The following is a 25,137-nucleotide window of genomic DNA, read 5'->3' on the forward strand; positions in this document are numbered from 1 at the left end:
TAGTGTATGTCATTAACTCAAAGAAGATATGAAAAACCAAGCCACAGGAAGGAGGCAGAGGATTCGGCCGGGACTCAGGAGCAGCTGGACCCAGCGCCCTGAATGCTGCCAAGACTGTCACTCTGTTTCTCTCCATGTGCTGGCTCTGTCTCTCTTTCTTACTATAGATCAGCTTTCATCACTTGGCAAAAAAACTTAGCTGCCAATTTGTAAAATTTAATGGCCTGCAGACATGCTTTGTTTGCTCACACAGTGCTTTTGGAAACTGATTTAGTTATTAATATTTTAAAAAGGGAAATTTCACATAAAAGTCCAAATTTCTGGCATCTCTTAAAAAAATCAAACTCTGAAATTCCAAAATCCCAGTGATCAGCTGGTACAGAGGAGCTGCTGTTGCCTTTGGAAGGGGCATGCTGTGTGAAAGACCACCGTGAGCCTGCTGCCCTCTCGCTTCCACCTGCTTGGTTCACTTGTGTGTCCCACCTACAGACATGATGGGCCCTGCCTTCGCAGCCTCACACCCAGACCCTAGCTTGGGTCACGCACCCTCCTTGGTCAAGTTCCTCGTCCCTTGTGTAGCTGCTATTGTCATTAGCACCAGGGAATAGAATATTTTAATACGCTCACACATGTATGACTCAGTTCCCATGTCTGCAAAAATAAGGAAGTTGAATCTAAGTTCCCTTTCAATTTTTGGCTGTTTTTTTCCTGAAATTAGACCTGCAAAACAACTCAAATCAGTGCTCCTATGTGCATAAGGAAATTTGTTTTAGGTATTTCTGCTCCCCAACGAATACCACTTTATCTGCCCCTCTCCCCCCCCCAAAAAAATTTTTAATTAACAAAAACAAACAAAATTAACTAAAACAAAATATAGAAGTCTTTGGGCTGGGCACGGTGGCTCACACCTGTAATCCTAGCTCTCTGGAAGGCCGAGGTGGGCGGATTGCTCGAGGTCAGGAGTTCGAAGCCAGCCTGCGCAAGGCGAGACCCCGTCTCTACTATAAATAGAAAGAAATTAATTGGCCAACTAATATACATATATAAAAAAATTAGCCACGCATGGTGGTGCATGCCTATAGTCCCAGCTACTTGGGAGGCTGAGGCAGTAGGATCGCTTGAGCCCAAGAGTTTGAGGTTACTGTGAGCTAGGCTTACACCACAGCACTCACTCTAGCCTGGGCAACAAAGTGAGACTCTGTCTCAAAAAAAAAAAAAAATAGAAGTTTTCGAAGTCTTTTATCATAAGCACAAGATGGCTCCTGGTCTGTACCTCTATGCACATGCTGTTCCTTCTGCCAGGACTGTCCCTCCTTCTGATGAAGGATCACCTGTAATTTAACAATCAGCTGAAATATTTCCTCTACTACCTTCCTACACGTCCCCCCGCCAGCTCACCCTCCCAGTCTAAGCAGGGACCCCATGCCTATCAATACTGCCTACCACTGCACTTAGAGAAACCAGTAATCTCCTCACAGATAAAGTGTGTCTCTCCCACCACACTGTGGGCTCATTAACCTTGTGTGCCCAGTGCGCCTGGTACTCAGGAGATACTCAATAACTGGTGGATTAAAAAACAGACCTGAGGCTGGGCACAGCGGCTCACGCCTGCAGTCCTAGCACTCTGGGAGGCCAAGGTAGGAGGATCAGTTGAGGTCAGGAGTTCAAGACCAGCCTGAGCGAGAGTGAGACCCCATCTCTACTAAAAATAGAAAAATGAGCCAAGCATCATGGTGTGTGCCTGTAGTCCCAACTACTTGGGAGGCTGAGGCAGGAGGATCACTGGAGCCCAAGAGTTTGAGGTTGCTGTGAGCTAGGCTGATGCCATGGCACTCTAGCCTAGAAAATAGAGTGGGACTCCATTTCAAAAAACAACAACAACAACAAAAAAAAAAACCTGGAGGTCCCCGTGTGGGTTGGGCGGCCTCAAAGGGACAAGTGGTAACTGGTAAGCTTTGAGATGTTTATTTGCTATAACTCGACAGTGAACTACTGAGCAAGAAATGGTGGCAGTAATTTACGAGCTCTGATTTTTTTTTAATGTAGTTATTTCTGAAATAAAGTCTTCTCCCATCACAACCCCACCCCACCTCCCCTACCCACCCGTGGATCTGGGGATTTTGCTAGCCTTAGAGAGGTCTACCAGTTTACACAGATGCACTCTGAAGGTTCTTCTACCTGCAAAGGCAGCCTCAGAGACATTGGGGCTACTTCGTCTCTCAATAGCTGAAGGTCAAATTTGGAGCTACCATACATGTCTCTGTTCTGAATTACTTATCCCAATAAAATCCTGTTTAGAGATTGAAACAGGTTCTACTACTACTTCTACTTCTACAGCATTACTAGTATACTGAACTAGTAGAACCTGCCTAGGGTCGCTTAACCAGTGGATGGCAGGGCTGGGGCTGGAGCCCCAGCAGTCCTCGCTCGGAGCCACTGCACAGGCTATTGTTCCATTAGTGAATAAGGGTGGGGTGGGAAGACTTTCAAACATGATGCGAAGGACTGAAACTTATTGCAAGGACACAGACATATGGGTCAGAAAGCTCATTAAAGAGGAAGAAAAATGCATACGCAACATAGAGCACAAGTTCTAAAACAAGAACCTGGGAGGAAAACAAGAAAAAGTGGTTATTATGAGTCACGCAGCACATAACAATGTTTCAGTCAACAGTGGGTCACAAATACTACAGTGGCCCCATAAGATTATAATGTGGCATTTTTACTGTAACTTTTGTATGTTTAAATACACAAACACTTGCCATTGTGTTACAATTGCCTATAGTATTCAATACAGTAACATGCAGTACAGGTCTGTAGCTTAGTAGCAATAGGCCATACCACATAGCCTAGGTGTGTAGTAGGCTATACCACCTAGGCTTGTGTAAGTACACCCTATATTTTTGCACAATGACATCACCTAACACATTTATCAGAACATATTTGTTGTTAAGTAATACATGACTGTGTATACAAAAGAACTGGCAGGGCATTCTTTTGTAAGAACGCCTGTGATTCTAGCACTTTGGGAGGGTGAGGTGGGAGGACTGCTTGAGGCCAGGAGCTCAAGAACAAGAGCTGAGCAACAGTAAGACCCCATGTCTACTAAAAATAGAAAAATTAGCCTGGCATGGTGGCTCACACCTGTAGTCCCAGCTACTCAGGAGGCTGAGGCAGGAGGATCGCTTAAGCCCAGGGGTTGAAGGTTGCAGTGAGATATGATGACACCACGGCACTCTAGCCTGGGTGACAGAATGAGATCCCATCTCAAAAATAAAAATATATTGACAACAAGGACTTGAACACATACTTGTACACTCATGTTCATGTCAGTTTTATTTACAATAGCCAAAAGTGGAAAACAACCCGAATGTCAATAAACAGATAAACAAAATGTTGTATATATAAACATACACACACACACACACAGAGGAATATTCAGCATTAAAAAAGAAGGAAATTTTGATACTTTCTTCAACATGGATGAACCTTGAAGACATTACGCTACATGAAATAAAACAGACACAACAGGACAAACATTGTATGATTCCACTGACACGAGGTACCAAGAATAGTCAACTTCAGAAACAGTGGAATGGTGGTTGCGCGGGGACTGGGGAAACAGGGTGACCAGGAGCTAGTATTTAACGGCACCAGAGGTTCAGTTTGGGAAGATGAAAAGTTCTGGAGATGGATGGTTGTGGCGGTTGCACAACAATGTGAATATACTTAATGCCAATGAACTGCACACTTAAAAGTAGTCATTAATAAAATGTTAAATTGTATCGTTTCTCGGCCTTTTGGCTAAGATCAAGTGTAAAATGTTAAATTTTATGTTATGTATGCTTTACTGCAATTTTCAAAAAGTAGTTACATACCAACTGCAGTGTGAGACAGGAAAAGACACTCAACGTGAAGTCTGAAGCCCGCGGGCAAGAAGCTGATGGCTCTGGGAACCCGTTATCTCTTGGCCTCAGTCGGATCTACAAAAAAATACAGGATACCTACATCCTCAGGGTTGTTATGAAGAGTAAGTGAGGAAACACCTATCAAAATAAGTTCTGAGTAAGCACTTAACTACTTTTTGAACATTACTCTTCAATATTCTAGAAAGTCTTGAGAAAGAAACTGGCCTCAGAGCCAAACACAGGCTCCGGCAGGAAGAGGCGAGTGCCTAGAGAAGGAAGGTAAGCAAGGAGGCTTCTTCCCCGGCCCGGCCCCGTCCAGAGCGCACACTGGGAAAGAAGGGGCCTGGCTCCCCGTCCTCCCTCACCCACCGCCCCAGCGCACGACCAGGCACGTGGCCTCGCCCCACTGGGCCCCAGGCACCACCTGACGAACATGGACACTGGCCCTGCCTGTCTCTCAAGGAGCAAAGTGGAAACTATGTACCAAAGGCATGTGCAAGCTGGAAACAGCACAGGGGCATTCTTCTCATCAACAGAATTTCTCTACACCCTTCTTTCTTCTCCTAAAAGCACAATGTCATTCGCCTTCAGAGGCATTACCAGTGGGAATTTCAGGATGTCCCTGTCTTAAATCACCCCAGCAACTCCTGAAATTGCTGTAACTGAAAGTTTTATTCTCTTCCCTGCCATGTCAGTGTATAAGCCTAAGGGAACCACGCAAGGAGGCTACCGCCTCTGCAGCCAAGACGTGCCCACTACGATGCCAGAACAGGAACCACCCTTCTCTAAGAGGACAGCGTGCTGCTGAACGCCTTCCTGCACAGGGTCAGCACCACGAGTGCAGGCAGCCCACCCGCCACTCATTACTCTCATCCTCACAGAACTGCACCCATGCCCCAAAGTGAGGACTCCTCTTGTCCCCATAACCTGGGGAACACCAGCAAGCCCTTCAAGAGCCTCCACCATTCTATGTTCCTCCACCTTCTGGCTCTGCCAGGTGTGCCCTGGGGACACCATATCTTAAACAGATGCTGTTTCTCCTCCCTTGCCATGTGTCTCAGGGCCAGAATGGATGAGATAAGTGTCCTTCCTCCCACCTGTCACGTCCAGTTCAGCACCTTAGTCCCCTCCATCTCGCAAAAGTCCCGCATCTTCAAGGCTTGGGCTTTCCAGCTGCTATACCCTGTGCCCCACCTTGTTACTATCAGCTACAACCTCTTGATCACTTGCCTCATTTATTGAGGACATCTGCTCTGGTTCACAGACTTCCTTTCTACCCCAATTCCTGTCATTCTCTTCAGTAACTTCTATGTCCATGTAGATGATCCAGCCAGAAGCCTCGCCCCTCTCAGGTCCTTGACCTTCTCTTCTCCAAAAACCTTTCCCTTCATTCTACCTAACACTGCCATGGTCATACCCTGAACTTCACCAGAAACAGTATCTCCTCTAACCTCTGCCTCCATCCTTCTCACTCACTTGCTCAAATACATGCTCCCACCACAATTGTCTGCACTCTTGGCTCCTGCAAGCACAGCCACTAGCACCTTCTCTCTGTGCATCAACCCCTCTGGGCTGTGCTGTCCTCCTTCACCAGCTTAGATCCCGCAGCCCCTCCTGCAGATACCTCACCTCCCTCGCTCCTTTCTTCCCCATCCAGCTCTCTGTTCTCCTTTTCAGTGCCTGCATCTGGCAAGCAAATGTTGCTGGCGAGGAAAGAAAATCAAGTAACCAGCCTACTGGAACTTGCTTTTTTTTTTTTTTTTTTTGAGACAGAGTCACGCTTTGTTGCCCAGGCTAGAGTGAGTGCCGTGGCGTCAGCCTAGCTCACAGCAACCTCAAACTCCTGGGCTCGAGTGATCCTTCTGCCTCAGCCTCCCGGGTAGCTGGGACTACAGGCATGAGCCACCATGCCCGGCTAATTTTTTATATATATATCAGTTGGCCAATTAATTTCTTTCTATTTATAGTAGAGACGGGGTCTCGCTCTTGCTCAGGCTGGTTTTGAACTCCTGACGTTGAGCAATCCGCCCGCCTCGGCCTCCCAAGAGCTAGGATTACAGGCGTGAGCCACAGCGCCCGGCCTGGAACTTGCTTTTAATGTTTATGATCACAAAGCAGGAATGGGCATTCCCTCCACTCCTCCTAGAAATCTCACCATGGCTCTCCCCATCATCCCTATGTCACTCTCAACAGATGACCCTACCTCATTTTTCCCAGAGAACACAGAAGCCATCAAGCATAAACTCCCTCATGGCTCCTCAACCAAATCTACAAACCCTCCCACATGCATACCCCTCTTCTCCTTGTCTCCAGCCACATGGAGAGCACACTCCTGCTCCTAGCAAAGCCAGGCCCTCCACAAGCACTCTGGACTCCAGGCCACCCCCCTCCCTGAGAAGTTCGTTCCTATTATACCATTATCCTGTTTCCTGCATCACTAATCAGGCTTTACTTCTCTACAGGCTCATCCCCGACAGCACACAGACACATTCTACTTACTCTTCACCCCAAATACACACACACACACCTTTCATGCCCATATGTCCCTCTAGCTAATGCTGCAATCCCTCCACAGCAATTATCTACATCAACCTTCCCAAACTTTAATGTAGATATAAATGACCTGGGAATGTCGCTAAAATGAACACTCTAATTTAGTAGATCTGGAGTAGGGCCCAGGATTCTGTACCACTAGCCTAATCTCAGGTGATCCTCCTGGTTCACAGACTTCAGCCTGAGTAGCAAAGATCTTTGTTTCCCTCCCCTACTAATTTATGGAACCTGATCCAATCTAACTTCCTCCCCCAACATAACCTAATAGAAACTGTCTCATCAAGGTCACCAACAAACTCCACATGGCGCGCAATAAAAACTCTTCTCTTTCTCCTCTCCCACTCTCTCCGCTTTTAAATATGAGCGTGTAGCAGTAGAGCCCCTCTTGGCATTGCTCTTCTTGACGCTGCCCCTCCTGGTTTCTACGGCACATTCTCCCAGGGGCTTATCACGTCTTGGTGGCTCTGTGGGCTCTTTCTCCATGTCATTTGCCAGGTCTTCCTCCTTTACTTGACTTCTGAATGTCAGCACTTCTCAGGCTCAGTCTCCACTCTCCTCTGGGAATCGCACCCAGGCAGTGGCTTTACATGCAGCTTCCAAACTCTGGAGAGGTCGCTGGGGTGCTCTCCCAGCCTCTGCTCTGCCCGCTCATCCCCTGCCTCCTCTCCCCATTTGGCTGCCTCATGAGACTCAAACTCAACAGTCCCAAAGTAGAACTCCTGATTCTTCCCCCTTAAAATCTGCTCCTTTTCCATTATTCTCATGTAGTAGCGACTAAAGCAACCAGTAGTATCCACCTTATTACCAAAGCCAGAAACCTGGAGGTCATTTTTGACTCTCCTTGCGTCTACCCCAGTTCACGACCAATTCTACTGATTCCACCTCCAAAAATACATTTCAAATCCATCAATTTCTTCCATCTTTCTGCCACACCCAAGTCCCAGCCACCATCCACTGGCCAGCCATTGCTTTCTTTTTTTTTTTTTTTTTTTTTTTTTGAGACAGAGTCTCACTTTGTTGCCCAGGCTAGAGTGAGTGCCGTGGTGTCAGCCTAGCTCACAGCAACCTCAAACTCCTGGGCTCAAGCAATCCTCCTGCCTCAGCCTCCCAAGTAGCTGGGACTACAGGCATGTGCCACCATGCTCAGCTCATTTTTTCTATATATATATTAGTTGGCCAATTAATTTCTTTCTATTTATAGTAAGATGAGGTCTCACTCTTGCTCAGGCTGGTTTCGAACTCCTGACCTTGAGCAATACGCCCGCCTTGGCCTCCCAGAGTGCTAGGACTACAGGCGTGAGCCAGCCATGGCTTTCTAACTGACACCTCATTGCCACCTTAGCCCCTCTTCAATCTACTCTCCACATGGACCCTAGAGTGAATTTCTTGAAACTGCAACTGAAAGTGTGCTTATTGCTCTCTAACAGCGCATCATGAATAGAAGCCAAACCTTCCCCTGAACAAGACCCACAAGACCCTCCCTAGCCAGCTCTGGTTTCTTGCAGTTCCGTGAATGTGCCAAGTGCTTCCCAACCTAGGATTCCTTTCACATGCCCCTCTCTTCTCATATTGCTTTGAGATGATCTTAAGCAAGAGGGAGCAATGTACAGTCAAGAAGCTGAAGAAGACGGGTGTGGCTGTCAGCAGCAGAGAGAACAAGGCAGAGCCTGGTATAAGATGACACTAGAGAGATAAGTAAGCGCCAGAGCCTTCAAGACCCCGCGGGCCAGACTTAGGGATTTCAGACCATCTAGTGAAAGCATGGAAAGTCACTGAAATGTTTTAAGCACATGGGTGACATAATTAGACCTGAATGTTGAAAAGCTCATTCTGGCTACAGAGTGGAAAAACAGAGGGCCAAGAGCAGATGTGAGTAATGCAGCAGGCCAGGGACGTGGTGGCTTGGACCATGGGGGTGACAATGTACATGAGGAAAGTGGCTGGATTTTAGACCTAGTTAGGACATTTAAAAAAATGGCTGCATTTCCTGAATGAACAGATATAATTTGAGATTTTAAAAAGGCTTAATATGCAAGTATTACTAGAAGTATAGCATTGTCTAAAATTCATTCCTAACATTAGGATCAGCTTATCAACAATAAATGACTGGCCACCAATCCTTCCTGTGGAAGGAAGAAGGGGGGTTATGGGAAAGGTAGGATGAAAGAAAAGAAAGACACTAGTTCATAAATCAGGGCAGAGGATGGGAAAAGAGCCAAAAGATAGGAAGCAGAGGAAACGCACATTGTGCTGACTTTTCAGCTCTGCCTTTTGGTGACTCTAATAACCTTCAACTGGGCTGGGATGAACAAAAGCAAGTCTCAGAAGACTTTGTCCTCTGAGGTTGCAATTTAACATGATTAATGAAATCTTTTTGTTATAAATATGCTTGATTCAAGGAATATCTGTTATATAATAATATTATAATCACAGAACTTTTAGAGATGAAAGGAAATTTACATGTCCTTTAGCCAGGCTTTCACGCTCAGGACTCCTAAGCTCTTCTTTCTATCTGTAGATGCATCAGAAAGATTTCATCTCAAGGCTAAAAGAACAAAAGCCCTCTATCCAGGTGAATAATTAAAATGTAGAGGGTTTCAAAAGAGAACTGAAGAACTGCTAGGCAAATAAACACTACCCAAAGATTAAAAATAATGAGGAGGGGGAGACAAGGTTTAGGTTCTCCAAAATTTTTCAGCTATTTTGCCAATGAGTTTTATTTTTAAGAATACATACGGCCAGGCATGGTGGCTCACTCCTGTAATCCTAGCACTCGGGGAGACAGAGGTGGGCAGATCATTTGAGCTCAGGACCAGCCTGAGCAAGAGACCTTGTCTCTACTAAAAAAATAGAAAGAAATTAGCTAGACAACTAAAAATATATATAAAAAATTAGCTGAGCATGGTGGCACATGCCTGTAGTGCCAGCTACTGTGGAGGCTGAGGCAGGAGGATCGTGTGAGCCCAGGAGTTTGAGGTTGCTGTGAGCTAGGCTGACCCCATGGCACTCTAGCCTGGGCAACAGAGTGAGATTTTTCTATCTCAAAAAAAAAAAAAAAAAAAAAGAAGATAATTTTTGCAATAATTTTTTGCCAACTTCTTTTGGGGTTAAAAAAAACTCAGCTGTTCCATTTGGTTTCGGGACCAGCAAGATTTAGATTTCTAATTTCCACAGCTACTGCACATTTGGCTGATTAATGCTAGTATCTGATAATGAAGAACCAGAAGAAAGAACACAAAGTTTCAAGTATGACATTAAAAGTTTCTAGAATAGTAAAAAACTCCAGCTGTGTTTTAATCTCAGTACTACATACTTTAGGGTGCATCTGAAACAAAGACTTTCTCAATAATGTCTGGTCTAAACCTTAAAAAAAATTGTGGTAGCTGGCCTCCAAGAGTGCCATGGCCCCCAATCTCTCCTCCTGTAGTCCCTTCCCACACTGTGCCAGGTTTGGTCTGTGTACTGGCAGAAGTGACAGTATGTCACTTCCAAGATTAGATACCAAGATACTGTAGTTTTGACCTTGATTGTTAGCATTTTTTCTCTCTCTCTGATCACTGGCTGTGGAGAGAAAAGTTAAGCATCGTGTTGGGAAGAGCCCTGTAGAGAGGCCCACAGGGTGCAGAACTGAGGCCGCAGGACAACAGCATGTGAGTCGCCACCTTGGAAGCAGATCCTCCAGCCCCAGGCAAGCCTCCCACTGACTGCAAGCTCAGGAGAGACCCTAAGCCAGAAGATCCCAGCCAAGCTGTTGCCAGAGTCCTAAACTTCAGAAACTGTGTGAGATCATAAATGTCTGTTGTTTTACACTGCTGAGTTTGGAGAAATTTGTTATGCAGCAATAGAAAACTCATTCAGAAGGCAAACAAACTTTAGAGGCAGGACCAAGCTACTATATTTCCTTCAACTCATGCCATACATTCAGTGAAATTACATTTTACTTAGAATATTTTAATTTGGATCAAGCCTAACCTGATATTTCCTATGTTCCTAACCTGGTATTTCCCAATCTAGTTGGTCAAAAAATATGCTACCTATAAATCACCCACAAAGCATTACAAAAGCTACAATGACAACACTACTAGCAATTATCAATTAATAGCAACTTTTCTACATTTAAATTTCAATTAATTTTTATTATTCTGAGAACACTAAAAAAAAAAAAAAAATTATAAGCAGTTACTTTTTTTAAGTGACATAAACTTGAAATTGAGACCTGGCTGGTATTTTGCAGTTGCTGTAGTAACCACACATACGTTCCCTCTTTGATACTCAGGTTCCACATTCTCTTCATCTTTTTTCCCACTCTTGCCCATCCAAAAGTTCATATGTCCTTCTGCCTGCTGGCCCCTCTACTTGGAACATCTAGGAATATATGCACATATACACCAATATTTATAATCCTAGGTACCAAAAGAACTGAGAAGCTAAAGGAGACAGCTCATGGTCAAATCTCCAAGGCCAGGTATTACCTGGTATGGATTAGATCAGTGGGTCTGTGCCAAGCAGATAACTAAGGCTCAATAAGTATTAGTTTCCCTCCTTCCCCTTACTACCGCCCCACCCCCATGTGATTAGGGAAGAGTTCCCTTTTCACTGCTTCTATGTGCTCTTTGATCTCACATTCAGAATTCTCAACAACATGCATTCATTTTTTTAAAAAATCCAAGTGCCTTGCACTTCTAACAGCAAGGGCTGTTAAGAAGTAATCGGAGCCAATGAAAAGTGGGACTCTTGTATATCAACTTGAGACAAGTTACACTGGAAACTTTCCAAGAGTTCACAAAGATCTCTTCCAACTCTGTAGTTGTAGGCTGTTAATATATTGTCTCCAAATTTAGCTTTCAGGAAAGGTCTCTAATGATGTTTCCAACTTCCATAAATTAGAGGAGTGGGTAAGAATTTAGTAACTAAATGCAAAGACGCATAGTGGGATTGGGTGACAGGGTACAAAGGATTATCTCAATCCTCAGGTTTAAAATTTTCATGGGGTATTGAGCCATCTACAGTGAAGGCAAAAACCCTTGAAGAATTTCAAGGCAAAAATTTAGAACTGTTCCACTCCTTCTGCCTTCTACCAAGACCTCTTCAGAGCCCATGGAAGGCTCTAATTCCTGTCTTCCTATCTTTATGTGTCTAGGTCCCATATACCCCAAAAATATTTATTTAATAATTTATACCCATGCTTTTTTCTACACAAAGTCCTGGGAAACTGTTCTACTCCTCAGGCACACAGAAATCTTGCTGAGATCTCTGATAAGAGTACCCACTGTTTCTGATGGCAAATAATGTGAATAGAAAACAAAGGAAAGACCCTGATGCGGCCAGAATAAAGCAGACCAGCTGACACAACTAAACCACACGCAAGGGATGTGTGTCCCTGGCCTTCTGCCTACCCCATGCCACAGAAAACACTCTAAACTAATTCCTTATTTCGTTTAAGCCTCACAATTAGGATAACCATTATCACCTTTTTACAGTTGACTGTGGAGCTCAGAGAGGTGAAAAACCACATTCAAGATCACACCACCAGTGAAGTTTCAGAACCAGCATGAAATCTAGGTGTTCAAACCCAACCCTCTTCTCATTATGCAATGCCACCTTTTACGGTCACTCCATTCCTGGAAACTTTGATATTTGTGCTTCTATTGCTCCAGGTTTAAGGAACACTGCCTTGACCTGTTCTGAGCTTTGACACCCAAGAATCTTGTTGCTCTGCTTAGAACATTGGTCATTTACACATCTAAAAGATATGCTAGCCCTTCAGATAGCTGGAGCCCACTATCCATCTCCAAAACTTAACAAGAAACGAGGTTAGGAAACTAGGACAGAGCAGAAAGTTCACTGGTCTACAAGGCTGAAGTCAAGTCACAGATAACTCAAATGAACAGTCAGTTAAGTCTCTGCCACTGGCAATTCTAACTCTGTCCACCAGACACGAAAGCTTCTCCCCAGAAGACTCACCTGATAACATCAAAGTCTCAACCTTTCTAGCATTCACCTGAAAATGAGCGCAGAGAGACACGGCTCAAACGAGCAGTCTGGGCGCAGCCGTCTCTGCGACCCGCAGTGTCGAACCGACCGCGGATAACCCCACATCCGTACAGGAGGGCAAAGGACGGAGGCGTCGACGCCTGGTCCAGGCAGACAGAAGTCCCATTAGAGGCCACCTTCGGCGCCAGCCCCTATCCCAAAGGAAGGGGGCGGGGACAACCTCGTGCTCTTCTGCAGGACGGGACCAAAAACAAAGAAACCAAAACACTTTTGGGACACAGCCCCCGTTCCCCACGAGCACGAGTTCCTACGGTACCAGTTTCTGCAGCACTCTACAGCCCTCGCGGTGCCGGCGCGGCCGCGGGGACTGGGGAAGCGGGCCGTCCTGGGGCGGGAGGCCGAACGCGCAGGCAGTGGCAACGGCCCTCCGTGGGAACGGGGAGCGGGCCGCAGGGCGAGGCCGGGCGCCCACCCGTCCTCAGCCCCGCCGCACCTCCAGGGGCCGAGCGGCGCCGCTGCCCGGGCGTCGCCCTGCGCGGGCCCCAGGCGCGACGGGTCGGCCGCCGCCCGGCCACAGCCCGGCGCGGGGACCGCAGGGGCAGGAGGCCACCGCGCGCAGGGCGGCGCCCCCGCGACCCCGGCCCGCGCCCGCCCGCCCCGCGGGGAGCCGGCGCGCCCGCCTTACCTGGGACGCGTCCCGCGCCGCAGCCGCCCGCAGCTCTCAGCCGCGCCCCGCCCCCTGCCGGAGCCGGACCCCGGCCGTCCTCCGCCGATTTGTCATTGAACAGCCCGGGCTCGCTTCCCCACCCCCGGGCGCGGCCCCGGCGTCGCCAGGCAACCCCTCCTCTCGAGAGCGCGCCCTCCCTTCCGTTCTCGCCCTCCTCCCGGAGGCCACGCCCACCGAGGCCCCATCAGCCAATCCGAAGCGGATATTCCAAGGCTTCGCCAATGAGAAGCCGCCCCAGGAGGGAGGGGCGTGCCCGGCACGCCGGCCCCGCCCAACTCCACTTCCTCCTTTCCCCGGCCCGGCGCGCTGCACGTGACCGCTGCTGCGGCGGGCGGGCTGCGAGCCGGCCCGGGACGCTGGCGCTGGCCGGTGGAGCCGCGCTCGGGCGGCGGGACTTAGGCCGGGGCCAGGCCAAAGTGGTGGAAAGCAAAAGGGAAGGACAGACCGGAGGTACAGAAACCAAGAAAATGCACAGGGTGCAGAGTGTGTTTGCGCGCGGGTGTGGGGACGCCCGCCAGGGGTTCCTGGGGCGGGACCTCCACCTGCCGCCACCACTCGTTATCTGATGACATCCCATTAGCAGTGATGGAGTTACTCAGCCAATGCCTAGCTCCGAGAGGACCTGGGTCACGCAGAAGCGCCAGAATCCTACCCCAGCCATAGCCTCGAAGCAGGAAGTGCAGTGGACCAACAGGTCCTCTCCCACGTACTGTCCCTGCCATCACCCTCCACGGCCGGGAACTCGTAATTTTATATCCAAATAGGGCTTCATCTTGGGTTGCTTTCCCTAACTAAGCACCTCCGCCTGCACAGGTTTTGTGGCCCGACACAAACCTCACAGCACGTCACACTGTATCACAGTTAATAGTTTAAATGTCCTCCTCTCTGATCTCTCAGGAAGGGAACGATCTCTTCAGTGTGATATCCATAGCCGCTAGCACCGTGTAATTAATTCTTCCGTTGTTGATAATTATGTTAGGATACATGTGTATTGTATTAGAGGCTTTGTGGCTTGATTAGATTGCTGGGTATGAGCAACAGATCCAGTCCTTCCATCAACATTTATAGCAACAAGCACGGACTCTTTACCTTAATCTTAAGTGACAGGTTTAACAACAACAACAAAAAAAACATGTAACCAGAATATCCTAGTGCTATCTACTATTTTAAGAAATCTGTTTTCACCTGTCCCATACACATTAAAGACTTTCATTGGGTGCTAAGGATATAACAGAAACTGTTAGGTACTATAAGGGAGAAGGGGTAGGAGGCTTCTCAAAGAGGAAGCTCTTTTATTTATAATCTAGAAGAGGAATCAGACTCAAACGTTTTCCTGTGGAGTAACAATTAAGCGTACAGGTTTGGAGTCAGGAAGCATACGAGGGCTCTACCATGTAACTGCGGTTACCTAATTAGGAAGCTACTTAACCTGTGTGGGTCTCAGTTTCCCCAACTGTCTAGTAGGAGCAGTACCTCCACACTGTAGGTGAGTAGAGCTCCCAGTACTAGGAACTGGGCGAATGCTGTATGACCGTGAGCTTCCGTCGTGACTGTCACCAGAGGCCACCGTGTACACTCAAGCATGTTATAACCAACCTGGCACAGCCTGTCCTCCCAAGGCCCATCAGTGTCAGTGTGACCTGGAAAGGCCTGCTGTGGTGCTACCGTTTGTCAATGCAGGTGTAGACTGGAGAGCTACCTGCAGTGCTTACCCAGGTGAAATGAGTCATAGGACAGGGTCAGGAATCCGGGCCAGACCAGGATTTTCCTCTCCCCACCTCAACCCCCAGGACCCACAGCAGTAGCAGGAGTTTTTCCGACTTTTCCTGCGGTGCATAATCGCCATTGCCTTGCATTAGTAACAGGATGCACCGGACTTTCTGAGAAATGCTGCATTCATTCTCTGCCTCCTGCCTTAGCCCCAAGAGTTCTGAGGGGTCCTACTGGGATTTTACCAGCAAGATCATCTGCTCAGCTCCTGGACGTGCCCACCCTGAGCTGAGTGTAGTACATTCAGAAAGAAGTGGCAGGACCCTTTTGGAGGGGCTGTTTCACACAGGACACCAGTACAAAAATGTGTCCCACCAAGGGACAGGCAAGGGGAGGCCACTGGCCTCCACTGCCCCTGGGATGACTTATGCCGGGTGTCAGGAGATCCCTTGTCTGCTAAGCATCTCCTGCCAGAACTCTGACTCCCAGCAGAACCAGGGGAGCAGCAGGAATACAAGGTCCCTCTAACCCACTGCAGCTGTAGAAAGAATATTCGAGGCACTCCCTCCTTCAAAAGTACAGAGTACTGTGTGTCTTTAGTACTGTTTGACAAAGATTTCTACTTCTTTATTCTGAGTAGTGGGTAGTATTGAACTTTCTAGCTCTCTCGTTGGGTGGAGCCACATGACTAGGTCCAACCAATGACCTGTGAGCAGAAATGACACATAAATCATTTCTGGGCTGGAGAATTTAATCACCAATGCAAGATCCTCTAGATCTCTCTTGTCCTTGGTACAGCCACTGGGAATGTTTGAGAGGGTGGCTGCTCCATCAGCCTGGGATGCTACAATGAGCACAGCCCCCTGCCAACCTGTGATGGACATTTGGCACGACTGAGAAGTAAACCTTTGTGGTTTGAAGATACTAAGGTTTAGGAGCTGTTTGTTACTGCAGTGTAGCTTAGCCGGCTCTGACGGATACCAGGCCCTACAGTGTGCCAAGCATGGTGCTGGGATATACAGTGGACAGCTCAGACAAGAGAACAGATAACAAGCCAGTAACCAAACAAGAAACTCAACAATTACAAATTCTGTCATTACAAATTATTTTAGACTGATCAAAAAAGCTCTCTCTTGGGAGGTAGCATTTAAGCTAGAACCTGAAGGATGAGGAGAATCAGTTTTAGCAAAAGTTAGGGGTGAAGGGAAGGACAGGAGAGTATTTCAAGCAGAGGAGCAATTCCGTGCAAAGTTCCGTGCAGAAGAAAGCTTGGTACTCTTATACCAAGAGGAGGCCTGGCGTGAGCAGGGGAGAGCGAGTGGCGAGAGGCTGGAGGGGGGGGGCACAGCCTGGTCGTGAAGGGGCTTCTAGGCTCGCCCTCCTGGTGAGGATGTCAGAATTCACCTCTAGTGTGGTGCAAGCCACCGAGGAGATTCAAGCCAGTAGGCTGACCTGCTCTGCTTTAGGTGTCACATAGGTCACCCCGGCTGATGTGTGGGAACGGGGTTAGGAGGCTAGGAGGGCAATTGGCCCTCAGCTAACAGGAGATTTGGGGAGACTGCAGGCAGAGGGGAACAAGAGAGATGAAGACCAAACCAGGAGAGTCTTCCTGCCAAACCCCAGGGGCACGAGAGGCAAGGTTTGAAGTCGGGATCCCTAGGGGTGCTTTGACACCAGGGAGATGGGTGCTCAAAAGCCAGGCAGGAAACGGAGGGTGTGGAGGGACAGCTGACCGAGTCATAGAACATCAGCCAGCATTAGAGATTGCTTCAGTGAGCTGGCAGGAGTATATAAATAGATGGTATTATTAGAAAGAGTCTGGGCAAGCTCCCATGGGCACCCCTGTGGGCATGTGCTATCTAGTGACCGTCTCAGTTAGAAAAGAAAGGAGGCTGCCAGTCTACAGATGGGGGAGCCCTGCTCGCCCACTGACAGCTAAGGAAAGCATCTGCTCTAAGCAGCCAAAGTGGATGGAGTTAAGCTTCAGCAGTTTGCTCACCTTTCTATTCCGTTTTTCTCCACCCTCGGTGCCCGAATGTTCTCTCTCCACTTACGGCTGTCTAATCCCATTCTCAGGAACGGGTTTCACAGGCTCATTCACATGCAGGAATAAATGACTAATAACAGCTCAGTGTGTACCCACTTCTTCCTGGGCATTTGTGTCATCCAGTTGATCAAAACCTGAAGTCCTAGGCCAGGGGAAATGTCTAGGGGAGGACCTGAGATGCCTAATTCACACTGACTGCTAGGATGAAGGGATTTGTGCCTTGTCCAGAAAAGGTATTCAAGTTCTCATGTAAGCCCCAGGTAGGGGTACTGCCTCATTGCAATCTCCTCCAAAGCCGGGGTGACACCCCCAGGCCTTCCTCTCCTTGCAGCCCTTTGCTGGCAGCTACCAAGAAAAGCTCCTGCCGTTTTTACTTTTCCCCAAACATACACAAAATCTTGACTTTGTTACTCAATTTAGTAATTGCCACTATAACAGACCTACAGGGGGTTTCAAAAACCACTTTTTTCTAAGTATTTTATTGAGAGCTTCTCTTCCCTCATTACCATCTTTCCATGTGGTCTGTGCAGCCCCAGCCAGCCAGCAGGAACACACCAGATGCTCCTGGGAATTGCTCTCCTACAAAGTCAGAGGCCCAAGTAATCTAGAGGGTGAGCTTTCATCTTCCAACAGAAACAAATCTACTTGGGAAACACATTAGGAATAGAGATTCATTTCTATTTTAAATTATTGAATTAGCTGGACTTATCTTTCTGCCATGATAGCTTACAAAGTGTTATCTCCCGGAAATGAAGTCGTCTGTCTTGTAACTGAGTAATAAGTCTTCATCACTTTTGCTAATCCTCCCCGCATGCCCGCTCATGTTCTCCCCTTCTGTGTGCTTGGAGATACGTGCTCCATACTTCCTACAATCTGCACAGTAAACAGCTGCTACAGATCTCGTATCAGCCTCCAGGTGCCCAGATGAAAGCCACCGCAGAGTGGCAGCTGCGAAGTACTCCATTGTGAGATAAAACGAGATTCAAGTGTCTAGATTCAATGCCAAGCTCTCTCCAAAGTGGATTGGTATTTGCAGTCTACCAGGAAGCTGGCCTTGTCCAAGAGCGTAATAGCACCCTGCCTAGCACCTCCACCCCTCCCCAGCTGGGGTGTTCCCCGGCAGCATCACAAGGCCTTCCCTGGACTGGAGGCTGCCTTGACGACAAATGCACCCGGCACTGCACTCAGCCACAGGCTCTCCCTCACACTCCCCATGATGGCCGCTGCCCTCCGCACATCAGAGCCCCTGAGGGGCCGGTTGCAGCCCCTGCCCTTCCTGGGGAACGACATGCACACTTGCATCACATCTCACTGTCCTACACACTGAGGGACCACCCCTGCCACTGGGATGGCAGTGTGGCACTGCCCCCCAAGGGGGTTGGGCAGACCCACATCCTCAGCCCAGGGGCTCTCATGACCCCAGGAGTCAGCCAGCTCCGGGATGCCATCGAGACAGACAAGCAGGCAGACAGAGAGGACATGAAAACCTGAGCTAGAAAGAGGGAAGAGGAAAGAAATGATGTTGGCTGAATGTTGGCTGCTGGCACTGTTTGTCACGGCAGTCCCACGGAGCCACCACTCCTCACAATAGATAAGGACCCTGGGCCTCAGAGGGCCACGAGGGCTCTGTCCCTGTCCCAGCAGCCAGAGCATTCCTTCCAGTCTACAGCAGGGCCCAAGGCTCCCCGGGTCACTGCCTACTGCTGGAGGCTGACTCTAGTTCCCTAGTGGGGCAGCATTTCAGAGGGAAAATGGCACCCTTCTCTCTCCCCATCTCCCAAGCCTATCCCCCTTGGGAGGGCAGTGCCACCCCGCCATCCCATTGGCAGGGCTAGCCCCTCAGCCAAGCCCCACACAGCCTCTACCACTCTGTCCATCCCCAGTGGATTTTTGTTAGCAGCATTTTTAAAAGTGTGGCTTTTTTTTACGGACAGCCCCATTCCTTCCCTGCACCTGCTCCGGGCAGCAGGGCAAGCCCAAAGGGTCAGAAGCCTAGGGACCGTGGGGGTGGCACGTGGGGTGTAAGGAAAAACTTGAGCCAGGAGAAGCCTGCCTTGTAAAGAAGGCAAAACCGTTACTGGCAGTCACAGCCCCAGCCTCTAGTTCCACCTCCTGAAGCAAGACCACCAAGCCATTAAAATGCATGTCTCTGGGGTGGGCGTCAAAGGACAATTCCCCTTCCTGGAATACATCTTTTATAGGGCTTTAATTCTTTACAGTGCCAAGAACTGTAGCAGACAGGACAACAACAAAGCAGCAACGAGGTGTGTGTGGCCTCCAGGGTGGGCAGGCGGCATCCTCTGCAGGCACGTGCAGAGGCTGGCGTGGCTCGGGCTCCCTCCCACCCCACCGCTGCACTGGGGAGGGGCGCACGAGGTGTCCCAGCACAGCGTGCGCAGGCAGTAAACCCAGCCTTGACACGCAGGGCCCTGAGTCACAGAACGGGCCCAGGAGCAAGGCCTCCTGTTCCTGCAGCATGGTGGGAAGGGCCGGCGGGCCGGGGGTCGGCTTCCTGCTGTCTGCCCCTCAGTCCGCTCTTCCCCGCCCTTACTAGACAGGTAGGAGGAGAGGCCCAGAGCTCAGAAAGCCCAAGGGACGTGCTGGGGTAGGTGAGGGTGTGGGGTCAAGTGACACTGGGCAGTCCCGGCTCTCACCGGCTCTCACGGAGCCAGGTCCTGCGCCCAGCACTCACGTCACCTCACGCCATCCTCTGTGGCCACGCGGCCTGCGAGGGAGGTGTGGTTTCTATTTACTGACGAGGCCAGTTGGGTGGAGAGAAGTTGAATCTGTCTCCAAAGTCACACAGCCGGTGAGGCACGGACCAAGCCGCAAGCCAGGTGTGTCTGACAACAAAATCCACACTCTTCGTGGCAGTTTCTACCACCCTCCCACCCATGGCTGCCAGGCTAGGTGACCTCAGACAGGTCACATGCCCGCTCGGGACCTCGGTTTTCTCATCCGAAAGTGGCAGTCAGTCAACAGGTCCACTCCTGCTATTGGCAGGAGCTGCGCCAGGCACCAGGCCACCGTGCACTGGTGCCCGCTGTCTGCCCGGTCAGCTCACACCCAGCAAGTGGTTCCGCTCAAGGCTGCCTCCTGAGTCTCGGCAGAGCTGCGGCGGGCTGGGCCTGGGCTCCATAACCAATGTCCGTGGCCAGCCCTGGCCCTGCCGAAGGCCAGCAGGCGCCTGGCCTGGAGCACCCCGAGCGTCTGCCCCTGTGCCCTTCTTCTAGTGGACACAGCCCCAAGGCTAGAGTCGCCACATGAGATGCAGATGTGATACTGGGGACACGTTCATGCTAAAATGATTCATTTTTGTACCTGAAATTCAAATTTAACTGGGTGTCTTGTATTTTTACTTGTGATATATGACAACCCTGCCCAAGCCCAGGGATCCCCAGGTGGGCAAATCGCAGCAGCCCACACCCACCAGTGCTGTAAACGCCCCCCACCCCAACTGCAGGGCTCGGCCAGAGGGGAGGCTTCTAGACAAAGGGACTCCTCCCGGGGTACCAAGGGATCCCCCAGCGAGGACAGCTGGGGGACTCAACTGAGGTGCTGTGTGGCAGCTCCACCCCTCCAGGAGGGCGGAGGCGCTCCCCAGGCCCCGCTCCCCCGCAGCTCCCTGCAGCGTGGCACCCACCTCCACACCCTTCTCCAGAGGAACCCCTGGCCCGCCCGTACCGCCCAGCACAGAGTGGCTGGGCACCTGCTGGGGGCTGGGGTGATGGTGGTGGATCAGCCGTGGCCTCTGGCCCCATCCCACCTCCTCCTCACTGCTCAGGCCTCCCTGCTGTGTCCACACATTTTCACAGCCAGTTACTGGTCCCCCTGTATGCTTCCGTCGACGGAGGGTAGGAACGGCCCCAGCTAAACCCGCAAGAGCGCAGCAGTCGGAGTGCCCAATGCTGCAACCCAGCACGACGCATGGAACCGGCTCTCACCTGAGATGTAAAAACCGTGGAAACCCCAGCTGTGGGGCCTTGAGTGAGAGAGGTCATGCCTCTGGGCCTCAGTTTCCCTGTCTGAAAGGAGGGAGCTATCTCACAGAGGCTGATAGGAGAATTGAATAACACAATGCAAAGGGCTTGGTGCCAATCTGGCCCATAGGAGCCCCTTGCTTCACATCCATTTCCTTTGTATTTTGTTTTGTTTTAATTTTTGCATTAATTGTGGTAAAAATTCACCATTGTAACTATTTTTAAGTGTACACATTGTGCAGCCATCGCCACCATCCATCTCTGGAATGCTAAACTCTGCACCCATTAGACACTAAGCCCCCACCCCTCTCCTCCTCCCAGCCCCTGGCAACTGCCAGTCTACTTTCTGTCCCTGTGGATGTGACTCCTCCAGGTACCGCGAGCCCACGGAAGCACACGGAATTTATCTTTCTGAGACTGGCTTATTCCACTTACCATAATGTCCTCAAGGTCCATCCATTTTGTAGCGTGTGTCAGAATTCCCTTCCTTTTTAAAGCTGAATAATAATTCCATTGTATGGACAGACCACAGTTTATTTATCCGTTTATCTGTTGATGGACACCTGAGTTGCTTCCACCTTTTGGCTATTGTGAATAATGTTGCTATGAACATGGGAGTGCAAATAGCTCTTTGAGATTCTGCTTTTACTTCTTTTGGGTCTATATATAAAAGAGGAATTGCTGGAACTTATGGTAATTCTGTTTTTTTGAGGAACCACCACACTGTTTCCATAGCAACTGCACCATTTTACACATCCACCAGCAACGCACAAGGGCTCCAATATCTCCCCAACCTCACCAGCACTTGTTATTCCCTGTTTTTTTCATAGCAGCCATCCCGAGGGATGAGGTGGCTGTCTCCCGGACCTGTGTTCCCACACACATGAGCGGATTCTCTCCCTGTGGGGGACGTTGGGCCTTGCTCCTGGGGCTTATTTACAGCCAGAGCCACCTCAGTCCTCCCACTTGGGCAGGCTCAGAGATGGGCCCTCCCGTGGAGGGCAGGAGCACCAGGCATGTGGCGCTGGGTTCTCACCACCAGGGAATCAGGGCCCTGGGCTCTCTCTGCTGGGGCGTCCCAGTTAACACACCCTGTGGGCTCCAACAGGACCAAGGACAAATGCAAGTTATGGCTCATGGAGTTTGGCGTCCTTTTGGCTACTGCTTCCTTTCCAGCTTTAGGTGCTGCCTTCGTTCCTGTTCCCAGTTTCTGGCGAGAATCCTTTCCTCTTCCCCTGGACCCCAGCTCTCTCTGCTCCTCCTCAAAGGCTAAGTAGCTCGTGAATGCTTTAACACGACTTTGGAGCACAGAGACCTGGGCTCAGATAGCAGCTCCATCAATATATGCTGTGTGACCCCAGACAAGTCACTTCACCTCTCTGAGCTTCAGCTGTCAAATGAGGATAACACCTGAGTCACAGGGTCACCATGTGGCTTCGCAGAGAAATCTGGGTCCCACCTGTTGCACCAGGGGGCCCACATCCACCTGGCTGCCACTATTAGTGCAGAGACCTGCCTTCTTCCAACCCCACTCCCCCTCTGCTGAAATCCCACACATGTTTAGACCAGGGATTGGAGGAAAAAACACGAGATTAAAGGATAACAGCCTTCCTTTTTCTGACATAAGCTGATTTGTTCTTAAGGGAAAAAACAACCCCCTCTGCAGCACCACCTCCATCCACTCCACCCTCTCTTTGTGTTTGGGCTTCTGGGGAAACAACAGGGCCCACGTTGGTTTCCTTCCAGCACCCCCCTCCCTCCCGAAATTCCCCAATGGCTGCCAAGCTCAGTGATAAGAAAAACGAACAGTTTCCAGAAAGAGGCCAGAGCATTTCAGAGACATCAGATGGAGGCAACATCTCTCCTGCACCTCCCGAAACACAGTCCCAGCTCAGCTGGGCCCACACTCCATTAGCACCTGACCTCTTGGAATGCACTTGGGCCAGATGAACCTTGCTGAGGGCTGAGACGGCAATCTCCACCACTGTCGCTTGGCCCTGCACCCCTGTCCTGGCATTAAGACCCCTGCCCAAGGGAGAGGGGCAGAAAAGGAGGAGACAGGTATCGTGCACCCACTGTACACCTGGAACCTAGAGACAGAGCTCTTGGCGTCCAACAATCACGCATTCAGTGGTTCTTTGCTGACCACTTCCCAGCGGCCAGGCATGGTGCTGGGCATTAGGGTGCAGCAGGGAGCACAGCAGCTCCTCCTCCTCTCCCTCTCCTCTCCTTCCTCATCCTCCCCCTCCTCCTCGTCCTCCCACCCTGAGCCCCACCACTGAAGTTCACAGCCTCTGCTACTCTGTTGGCTTAAAACTGCCTCAGCTGAGGGGCTGTAAAAACAGTGGAAACTGAACAGAAGAGCAAAGTCCCTCAGGGAGGAACCGCCGAGAAAAGGCAAACCAGGTGTTGGGGCACAGGACTCCTCAGGAAAGCCCCATCCTCCTCCCTGCCCAGGCAAGTCCAATGGCAGCCCCAAAGGGCAGACTCATATTTTCCACCTTTGATGCCAGGAAGGCTCCAGGAGGCTGCTGGGAGCAGGAAGCCCGGACCAGGATCTCTGACTAAGCCTGAGTCAGGGCTGCCCCGCCCCTGGCCACCGCGCTGCCCTACTGTCATCAAGACGTCCTCAGGGCTTCCGCCTCCTGATGAAGTCCAGCCTCTCAGCAACCCACAGCCCACTTCCCACCTCCTCCCTGGCTCCCCGTCCTCCCGGCCGCCCCTCACTCCTGCTCTTCTGGGGTCCCTGAGAGCCTCCACCTGTCCTTCAAACACAGCCAAGTGGTGGGTGGTCCCAAAGGCTCCTCTGCCGCCCCGCTCCAACCAGGCTCCCCCCAGCCCAGCCTCCGTCCCCCCTGAGAGGCTGGGGCTGCCCCTCACATCTGCCTTCCTCGTCCCAGCACAGAGCAGGAGAGGAATGAAGATTCACTGAGCACCTACCGTATGCCGGCCACTTTGTGGGTGGCAGGGCACAAGATCTCCCTTTGTCACCCAGGCTAAATTGCAGTGGCATCACCATAGCTCATTACAACCCCCAACTCCTAGGCTTAAGCCATCCTCCTGCCTCGGCCTCCTGAGTAGCTGGGACTACAGGTGCATGCCACCATGCCCAACTAATTTTTCCTTATTTTTTGTAGAGAGAGGGTCTCACTATGTTGCTGAGGCTAGTCTCAAAGTCCTAGCCTCAAGCAACCTCCCACCTCCACCTCCCAGAGCGCTGGGTTACAGGTGTGAGCCGCATGCCGACCTATGCTGGCCGCTTTTAGGAAGGTCTCAAGACATGTTCCCAACAGATCCATGACATGGTGTTGTTTAATTTTACAAGTAAGAGCTGAGGCCTCAGGAGAGGAGAAGATTTTGAAGAACCTCAGAGCAAAGAGTCACCTCGGCAGAGTGAGGGAGGCAGCTGGCTGTTCCTGGGGAGGTGCCGGGGCCTGGAGAATGAAGATGGTTCTGGTCAACACAAAAGAGGGAGAGAGGCCAGGCGCGGTGGCTCACGCCTGTAATCCTAACACTCTGGGAGCGAGACCCGTCTCTACTAAAAATAGAAAGAAAATTAATCAGCCAACTAAAATATATAGGAAAAAAATTAGCCGGGCATGGTGGCACATGCCTGTAGTCCCAGCTACTGGGGAGGCTGAGGCAGAAGGATGGCTTGAGCCCAGGAGTTTGGGGTTGCTGTGAGCTAGGCTGACCCCATGGCACTCTAGCCTGGGCAACACAGTGAGACTCTGTCTTAAAAAAAAAAAAAAAAAAGAGGGAGAGAGAAGTGGGCGTTGAAGACAAGACGGGGTGCTGAGACAAACGAAGGCCCAGCGGCAGGGAAGCCTGCGCAGTGGCTGGCAAGGCTAAGGAGGACGGTTTAGCAGGGAATCCGAGATATATTTAGAAAAACTCACAAGGGGGCAGAAAGCCTGGAATGGCAGGAAGAACACCTGGCCTGCTCTGGAAATAGGAAGCTTCTGAGAAGGGGAGGCGGTATATCAGGAAGGGAAATCCTTGTGGACAACCGCCATCTGAAAAGCCCTTCCCAGGCTGTTCAGGGGCCAGCGGGAGAGACCCCGACACAGCTCTGCAAGGCAAACCCACCATCGCCCCCAGTCGGTGACTCCCTGTTCCTGCTTCTCCAGGGCTGAGTGTTTCTTTCCTTGGCTTTCCTCAGCTTGCTCTGGTCTCTGTGTGGCAGGAGTCAGTGTTCCTCAGTGAAGTGTGGTTTTG

At 50.2% G+C, this 25,137-nt stretch overlaps 1 protein-coding gene across 7 annotated transcripts in view; it reads right to left on the reverse strand.

The window, feature by feature from the left end:
- Positions 1 to 13,289, reverse strand: part of RALB (RAS like proto-oncogene B) — a 38,789-nt gene extending 25,500 nt beyond the window's left edge. For 4 of the 7 annotated variants that reach the window (XM_020288531.2, XM_020288532.2, XM_076005466.1 and 1 more), the window contains exons 1-2: positions 13,141 to 13,289; positions 3,879 to 3,983 (exon numbers count right to left, since the gene is read on the reverse strand). The gene's annotated coding sequence lies outside the window, so the exon portion shown is untranslated. Of the gene's footprint in view, positions 1 to 3,878; positions 3,984 to 12,425; positions 12,565 to 13,140 lie in introns of those variants that run through there. The other 3 variants (XM_012749760.3, XM_020288533.2, XM_020288534.2) reach the window with 3 other exon arrangements.
- Between the last annotated feature and the right edge of the window lie 11,848 nt (positions 13,290 to 25,137).

Source organism: Microcebus murinus, chromosome 8 (genome assembly GCF_040939455.1).
Source record: "Microcebus murinus isolate Inina chromosome 8, M.murinus_Inina_mat1.0, whole genome shotgun sequence".
Lineage (NCBI taxonomy): Eukaryota > Metazoa > Chordata > Mammalia > Primates > Cheirogaleidae > Microcebus > Microcebus murinus.